This window comes from Lactuca sativa, chromosome 3 (genome assembly GCF_002870075.4).
Source record: "Lactuca sativa cultivar Salinas chromosome 3, Lsat_Salinas_v11, whole genome shotgun sequence".
Lineage (NCBI taxonomy): Eukaryota > Viridiplantae > Streptophyta > Magnoliopsida > Asterales > Asteraceae > Lactuca > Lactuca sativa.
The window spans coordinates 285639057-285648124 of NC_056625.2; positions in this window are offsets into that span (position 1 = coordinate 285639057).

Below are 9068 nucleotides of genomic sequence, written 5' to 3' on the forward strand. Positions count from 1 at the left end.
TTGAGATAGATGTTGTGATTCGAGTGCTATACATTGGAGCAGATTGAGGAGTGGTGCTATGGTTCAGGTACCATACACCGAAGCATGTTGAGGAAGGATGTCATGGGATGAGTACCAGGGTTCGTAGTGGATGATGCTTGTGGCTATCTTGTTATCCGGTTATCGATCGGACGAGCACGAACGAGCGGGATGCGAGGGTTCGCGAGATCCTGCGTGATGAGGTCGCTGCATTGTTGCGGGCTGAGTCGCCAGAATTGTTTGGGTCGATCAGGACCACTATGATTGAAGTAGTTTGATGAGCGATATGCGGCTTTCGCAGAGACGGCTGCCGCGGCGGTTACAGCGGCTGTATCAACGGCAAAGGAGGGGGCTAGTCGGGGTTTTCAGTATCGGGACTTCTATTATGCGAAGCCTCCCACATTCGATGGAGTTCAGGACTCGATGGTTGCTATGAGATGGTTATCAGACATGGAGGGGTGTTTCTCCACGAGTTTATGCCCTGCTGATCAGAGGGTGGGGTGTGTTCTGAACCTATTGAGGCTCGGGGCGAAGGATTGGTGGAGACTGACCACGAGGTCATTTTCCGATGCGCAGAGGACTGCAGTTTCACGGGATCAATTCAGAGGGACGTTCAGTACTCGCTATGTTCCGAGGGATGAAAAGGAGAAATTGGCTCGGAAGTCCTTTAAGCTGAGGCAGGATTTGGAGTCGGTGACTGAGAGCACCGGGATGTTTATTGAGAGGGCGATGTTTTGCCCTGAGTTCGCTTCGGAGCAGGCTCAGATGTCCCGAAATCCGAGTATGCTCAAGAGGGGGGGGGGTATCAGACAGTTCGTGTCTGCGCAGAGGCGCGAGACCGTGTTGGTATCGCAGGAGGCCGCCATGTGGCGTGAGTTAGAGGTTGAGCTGCAGTTGCGTGAGATGAGGCAGGCCCCGATGCAGTCGCAGTCGGCGCCGAAACGGTCCATGACCGTAGACGTTAGAATGGGGGATCGGAGCGGTCACACTTGTGGGAAGTGTGAGGGAGATGGCACCGGAGCTTGTTGGCCCAGTGGTGCATGCCGCAAGTGCGGAAAGGAGGGGCACTGTGCACGGGATAGTTGGCAGTCAGTGCCAATTCGGAATTTGAGGAGGACAGGATGAAGCGGAGCCCCAGAGGGCTCAGGGTCGTGTTTATCTGCGTGCGACAGAGGGAGACGGAGCAGTGCCGGAGACAGCTGCGGGTATGATGCTTTCATGATGTCTTAATTGTCTGACATTGATTTGGCTTATGGTTTGTGCTGGTATCTTGTATGGATTTCGATGCGGTATTCGTTGTTTCGCGGGTCTGGCATGGTTATGGATTGGTGCTTCAGGTTTTCGCTTTGGCATTCGTTATTCCCTGATGGTTGGGTATGGTTATAATTGGTGTTTTAGTGTCAGTAGTCCTGTGCGGCTTTCGATGTGGTGTTCATCCTTTGGGCAGATTGTGAGTTTGGTTATGGGTTGAATGACGGGTAGCATCTGCAGTTGTGGAGTGGATAATTGAAAGATCGGATTCTTTTGAGCGGATTGATCAGGGAGGAGATGTGTTTTGCTGAGGGTTGCTTACGCTTGTGGGAAGCAATCAGTGGGTAAATGTTCTCTTTGTGCAGGATGGTTCTGAAAGGTCGTTAATGACGATCGGTGGCAGTTAGTCAGTGCTTTAGTGGGGGAGAATTAGAAAATTCTCCGGGAGATCGATGAGTATGTGAGGGTGCTTAGCTGCCGGGATTCAGCAGTGTTTGTCAGCGCAGAGTATAGGCCGACGAGAGCGAGTGTCGGGTATGCGGGGCGGGATACAGACCTAGGGCATTCGATTTTGGAGGCCTGAGAGAAGGCCGGGATCAAGCTTGAGTAAGTAATCGGGATTATGTTGTGCATGTTTCTAGAGCTGGAACCGGAAGGTTCCAGAGTTAGAACCTGAGGGTTCGCAGAGTTTGGGTGTACGGACCCACAGAGATATAGCCTCGAGTGGCTAGTACGTGTTATGAGAGTCGGTCCAGTCATACTGGAGACTCTGTTGGTATTGCTGGATTAGTTTGAGATTTGCGGATCGCGTATGTGCAGTGTGATTGCATAGGAAGGTCTGGCCCCGGGTTAGTGATCTTGTTTAGCTGAGGCGGTGATTCTGATGAGTGGAGAGAGTGCATGGGATTGAGAGCCCCTGCAATGAGAACCAGAGTATGTGAATAGCAGTTACGCAAAAAGGGTGGTGTCGCTTGGGGCGAGCACCGTGGCACCGGTTGGAGTGGCATTATGTTCAAGAGAGTTCTGTGGAAAAGGAAAAGAAGAGGGTATGTAACTTCGAAGGGGGTGCAAGTTCACGAAAGTGAAAGCTGCAGAGCAGAGTTATAGTTAGAGTATTTCGAGTATGGTTTTGAGCATCGTGTTCGCGACGGTGGAGTAGGAACCCATCCGGGTTGGGATGACTGGCGAGACTCAGAAAGGATGCAAGGGAATAGAGAATCTTGAATTCTCAGTGCGATTCTGATCAGGGTATAGGACGGAAATTAGTGGCTCGTCTTGGGAGATGTTCGAGGATATCATCAGTGTATCGGGTCTTTCCACCTGCGGGTGTTGGGACTAGTTCAGTAGGTGTATGTGATGGCAAGAGGGAACTTGTGAGAGTTGATCTGAGAGGGAGAACGGATCTCTCAGTCGGTCCGGAATGGGCAAAGTGAGCTTTGGATCGGGGATCCGGTGGTTCAGGGTTTCCTAACCCTTATGGGTTGAGTGATCGTTGAGATTTGGAGCAGAGTGCATCTTGGGTAATTTCCGATTACAGAGAGTGCTGAGCAGTTCAGAGTTCGTACTTTAGTTGACAAAGCGGACTCAGCAGGTTAAAGAGAGTTAGTGATCGTCTAGAGTTAACAGGAAAGTTATGCAGGTAGACGCCGTTTCGAGCATGTGATTCAGGTCCGCGACTTCGTATTTCTGACGGGGTGCTTCGATTTAGGAAGAGGGGTAAATGGGGGGCCCCGGTATGTTGGGTCTTTTCGTGAAGGTGCGAAGGTAGGAAGGGTGGCCTATCGTTTGGAGCGGTCAAAGGAATTGGGACGGATCCATGACACTGGTATGTGTCGCAGTTGAAGAGGTGTATAGCGGATGGGTCAGCAGTGGGTCTGCTAGAGAACGATTAGGTGGATGCGAGCCTGTGTTACGTCGAGAGGCCAGTGGCCGTCGGAGAAAGGAATATCAAGGTTCTGAGGAACAAGTAGGTACCGCTGGTATTGGTTCAGTAGCGGCCTCGGAAGAGATCGGTGGTGTCTAGGGAAGTCGAAACGTGAGATGCGGGAGCAGCAGCCAGAGCTATTTTCAGAGTGAGACTTCGAGGGCGAAGTCTAATTCTAGTGGGGGAGAATTGTAACAGCCCAAAATCTCGAGTATTGTTAAATTGCAATTTTGGGGTGTTTTAAAGGGGAGACTCGGCGAGTGGGAGCCAGACTCGCCGAGTAGGGTCGCAGATTTGGTCGCGGGTTCGCGACTGGACTCGACGAGTCCAGGTATGGACTCGGCGAGTCGACGCTGTTCAGAGGAAACCCTAGCCGTTCAGTTTGGGACGTATATAAGGGATCTTATGCTGTCATTGTTCGTCTTTTGGCCGATTGTGGAGGACCCTAAACGACTGTGGCATCTAGAGCAAGCTTGAAGGCCATTATTGACTTTGAAGGAATTGTGGTGCAAGAAGAGGAAGGATTTTGGCCAAAGGAAGATCAAGGGGATCGAGTTCTGAGGTTTGGGGACACAGAGAGTACGTTTTCAGGTTATGTTTCGGATCATTCCTGTTATTTTGATGTGTACACGAATTTAGGGTTTATGAAACCCATTTGGAGATTAGACGGATTGTTGTGTTATTATCCAACGTTTATAACCCTGTATTAGTACCCCTTAGAGGTCCAGAAGGTCCCATGTTTGTTTATTCGGGAGTATATGTATCTCAGGAAGCAGTTAGATCGACTGCATGGCGTGGACTCGCCGAGTCGGATGATCAGACTCGGCGAGTAGCTTGAAGATTCACTGGGACTCGCCGAGTTGTTCTTCAGACTCGGCGAGTGGAGTCGGGGTGGTCCCGCGATTCTTCCAGGAGTGACCCGTCGAGTCAATGAGGATACTCGACGAGTAGAAGGGGAATCCTAGGGGATTGAAGGACGACCAGACTCGCCGAGTCGCCAGGGAACTCGCCGAGTCCAGTCGAGCTGACAATGGACTGTTGACCAGAGTTGACTGGTGTGATTCTCAGGGTCAGTTAGCGTGGAAGATAGAAATATTAAATAAGGGATATATGATGTTGCAGGGAGCTTGTAGCTCGGAGGATCAAGTGCAAGGGATTTTAGGAGTTGCTATCTTCCAGTGTCTGCGAGGTGAGTCTTCTCACTATACTGTACCCGGAAGGGTTTGACTGTGTGACCGGAAGGTCGAATATGATATGTGATATGTATGCTATATGTGGTAAGTTATCTGTTATATGTGCTATGTATGTTATGGGCCGGAAGGCAAAGTATTATGTGACAGGAAGGTCAGGTTGATATATGATATATGTGCTTTATGTGTTAGAGTATTTGTGTTATGTGTTATATATGTGTATGGGCCGGAAGGCGAATCATTTTATGGGCCGAAAGGCGATTATCTCATGGGCCGGAAGGCGTTGTGCAGTGGACCGGAAGCTCAGGGCCTGGAAAGGCGTACGTGCGTAAGGTGTATATTGGGGAACTCACTAAGCTTCGTGCTTACGTTGTTTATGTTATGATTGTTTCAGGTTCTTACAGTAACGCGGGATGGCAACGGTTCGATTGTACACACCGAAGAAAGAGTTGTGTTTTGGAGGATCCTGGTCTTCTATTATAACGAAAAAGAAACTATGTTTTGTAATTCGAATGTGAATAAGATTTTAAACAAGTGTTTAATATTAAATTGATTATTTAAATGAAAAATTTTGTTTTTGGAAATCACGGTGTTACAGGATGTCAGTCCCCAGATGAATCGTTCAATCTTATTTCCCTCTGATGTAATCATACCCGGGCACAACAGGGATAGTTCGCTGAATCTCGATATGTAAGCATCAATGTTCCCATTCTGCACCGTGAGATTCCATAGTTCCTGTTCCATCTTTTGTATTTCGCCTCGGGGGCAGTACTCAGCCGTCAACATCTCTTTCATTTCTGCCCAGGGAATAGAGTTGGCAACAGGGAGTTTCATAGCTTCCACATGTCCATTCCACCAAGTGAGGGCTTGGTCCACGAAAGTGCAGGCCGCGAACTTCACCTTCATCTGCTCGGGGCACTCGCATATCTCGAATACCGACTCTACCTTCTCGATCCATCGCTTTAGAGCGATCACTCCTCCAGTGCCGTTGAAAGTTTGGGGTTTAGCGTTCGCAAAATCCTTGTAGGTGCACGTTTTAGTGGGTCCTTGGTTCGTCCCGTTGTTCGAACTTCCGGATCCTTGCCCGTTACCTCCTCCGTTGTTCCCTCGGTGAAGTTGTGCCATAGCTGCTGTGACCGCAGCAGACACGGCTGCCTGGAAAGCAGTGAAGTCAACTTCGGGTGGGGTCGGTTCGGGATTTCCGCGAGTAGGTCGGAGAGGCATCTTCTTGTCACGAAACGGAAAGATGTTGGGTGTACGTGGTTTCCGTGAGGTTGTGGTCCTACTGACTAGGTGTATGGCACGAACTTAAGTACTTCTATCATTTAGCACACAATCCTAGATTCGCAACACATAGCAAACACGTAAAAGTTCACTAATATTATCCTATGTCTCTTCCACTATTGCAGACTAAACATACGTTCTCTTTTTGGTGTTAAGGGTATAGTTTTAGGTTCCCTAGCTATCCCGATCTCCTCAAGACGTGTGTTAGTTTTACTTTGGAGAGAATGTAGTTGATCAGGCTACATTCACCCCTTGGTATCACTAAGAACAGTCCCGAATTAACCGAGATACCAGTGTTATTGTGTTTGGTTCAGCGTTAGGTCCTTATCCCTAATGCAAGCAAGTGTGTTTTATTTACTTGTTTTGTTCAGAGTTATGTTAGTCCCTCTTTTTGGTTTATAGTTGCATATCAATGTATGGCTCGACATGCTAGTTCACTATAAACAAAGCTCTGATACCAACCTGTCACACCCCCGCACCAGACGGCGGAAACGTTCGGGGGCTGTCGTGACTCAATTGAATACCATAACATTGAATATATATGAAACATAACAACATTCGTCACCATTCATTAACATAGTACAACCAGTAGCATTTACATGTCATACATTGTTTAAACATTACATTCCCAAAATTAAATTGTTCGATTCATACATAAGTAAACTGCAACCGTCACCGAATATGATTTCCTTTGATTCACTGGTTCCCTGAGAATACAAGTATTTTGAAAATCGTCAACATATGAAATGTTGGTGAGTTCATAAGTAGTGTTTGAAATCCAATGTTTTGTATTGTTTGAAAACCACCAGAAAATCCGATATTTTCTGAACAGAAAAGCTTTTGAAAATGTTGTGAAGATCCATAGGTATGCTTGTTTGTTTCTATACTTAAAGAAAATTTGTTCATTAAGGTTGTATGCGTTTTGAATATGTATGTATTAAAACAAAACCCTAGGAAAACCCGATGTTTTCCTAATTTCTTATATTACATGAAGTTACATTGAAACCATTGCATAGCGTATAGTGTCAGTCCCAGGCGACGTTGGAAGGTTCTCGAGCAGGATTATTTACTACAAACCCGCGTTACACAAATGCCCAGTTTATAGTTATACTAACGAACCCGAAGGCGTCGTCAGTACTAATCGCGTTATCCAATCGCCCTGACTAGGTGTAGTCCCACATCCGAAGAGAAAGAGGTCACGAAGACCCCGGTGACTCCATTAACCGGTTGGGGATAAAAATGTACGAGGGGTCCTAGACCCGCCTCGCAAAAAGGCAGACTCCACTGGCGACACTAAAGGACCCTTGGGGACCAGTAGTCTACAGCCATTGAAAGTCCGGTTACGTCGTGTCGGATTGGAAAAACCCAACACTTCGTAAGATAGAGGTCTTCGGGCCTTAAGATCAGGTCATTGGGCTAGCTAGGCTCAACGAACAAGATTTTACACTTTTGGGGCCCAAAGATGGTGCGTAGACGTCTGTGCACTCTCGTATGTATAGTGAATTCCAAATCGTTAGTTGTATGAATCGTAGTGTCGTAGTGTCATAGCGTCATAGGGTCGTAGTGTCATAGTGTCGTACTGTTAGTAGTTTCGGATTTTATTGGTTCGAGACCGAACCAATTCGTTTAACAACGACTTTTGGTATTGTAGTGTATTGTATTTCGTCGATAGCCGCGATGCCATTATTTAATCAAATTGTGTATATTGAATTAGCCTTGAAATATTCCTGTTTTCAGCCCCTCATTATTTGTAAAATTTACATTTTCAACCCTTTTTATTAAATACTTCCCGGTTTGGTCCTTAAACTATTTTTCTTGACATTTTAACACCAAAAATTATTGAAATTAATATTTTTCAGCATATTTTTCATAGAAAACAGTTTAAGTCCCTGAAAATGCAATTTTCTCGGTTTTAGCCCCTTCTTTTCGCAACTTTGACAATTTTGGCCCAAATTGTGAAACTTTTGCAACTTTGGTCCTTTTTAAATTTGGAAAGCATTTTAAACCTTTGAAAAGGATTTGGAACACTTATAGTCCACTGTTTTACAGAAAATTACAGTTTTGGCCCTCCAAAACAGAAAAATCCGCATAATGGGCCTCATTGGGCCGAAATTTTCATTTTTAGCCCATTAAGCTTGGAATTTATGTTTTTAATCCCCTAAATGAGTATATTTCCAGAAATTGATTTATGGAAACTGTTTTGGCACACTTCATCCATCAGAATCTGTGAAATGTCAATTTGGACCCTTAATTTTGTATTTTTCACATTTTTGGCCCAAAATTTGTGTTTTTAGCTTAAAGAAAATTGTTGCTAACCACTTAGCTATTTTTCTTGTAACACTTTATATGTAGAAATATATTTGAAACTAAAATCATAAAACATAAGTTATATCTCGGTTTTGAGGGGTTTCATGGCTAGATCCAACATTAAAACACATAAAAGCATACATGTAAGCATGGAAATCATACAAGGCATACAAAACACATATAGATCTACACTTTCACTTGTATTCCCCCCCCCCCACAAAACTCATAAAAACAGAAAATAGGGGGTATGAAGCTCACCTTAGGTGTTGGTTCGGTTTTTGAAGAAAGATTGGAAGAAATGAAGTGATTTTTGGCCTTTGCACTCCTTGATGAACTTTTCGAGTTTATGGGGTTTCTAGAGTGCAAGATCATGATTTTTGCATGGATTAGGAAGAGATTTTTGATAAATAAGGAATACAAGTCATAGATCCAAGAAAAACCTTACCTTAGATGATGATTTACTTGCAAGATCCTCTTGAAAGTCCCTAATTTTCGAGATTTTTGGAGAGGGGAGGAAGGAGAGTTCTTGAGAGAGTTGAGAGATTTTTTTGTGAGTTTGTGTGTGTGAGTATGGCCGAGAGTGAGAGAGAGGAAGAGAAGAAGTGAAGTGATCTTTGAAGTGAAGTGCATGGAGAAATGAGAATAATGCATGGATATCCTATGGGTAAAGATGAGGTGTCACTTGAAAGTCAACTCTTTCTTGGGTTTGGGCCTTGGGCCGAGAATGGGAAGAGAAAAAAAAAAAGATTTTTGGGCTTTTTGCCCTTAAGCCCAATATTTGAGATAGTTTGGCTGTTCATTGGCCTTATAAAATAAAATTGTGATTTTTATGCTTTATTAAGCTAGGTTAGGTTAAATTATGGATCAAAGCTTGTGATTTATCTCATTCTAGGTCCAACATGGCCCAAAATGTTGAAATAAATTAGAGTGGGTCCAATTAGAGCCCGATTAGGGTTCTAAGCCCATGATAGTCTAATTGGAAGCTTATTGGTCCCTTTGGATCCAATAAGGGACTCCTAGCCCAAAATGGACTTAAACAAGGACTTATAGGGTCTCCAATTGTTTGATGACTATTTGTAGTACTAGCATGTTGT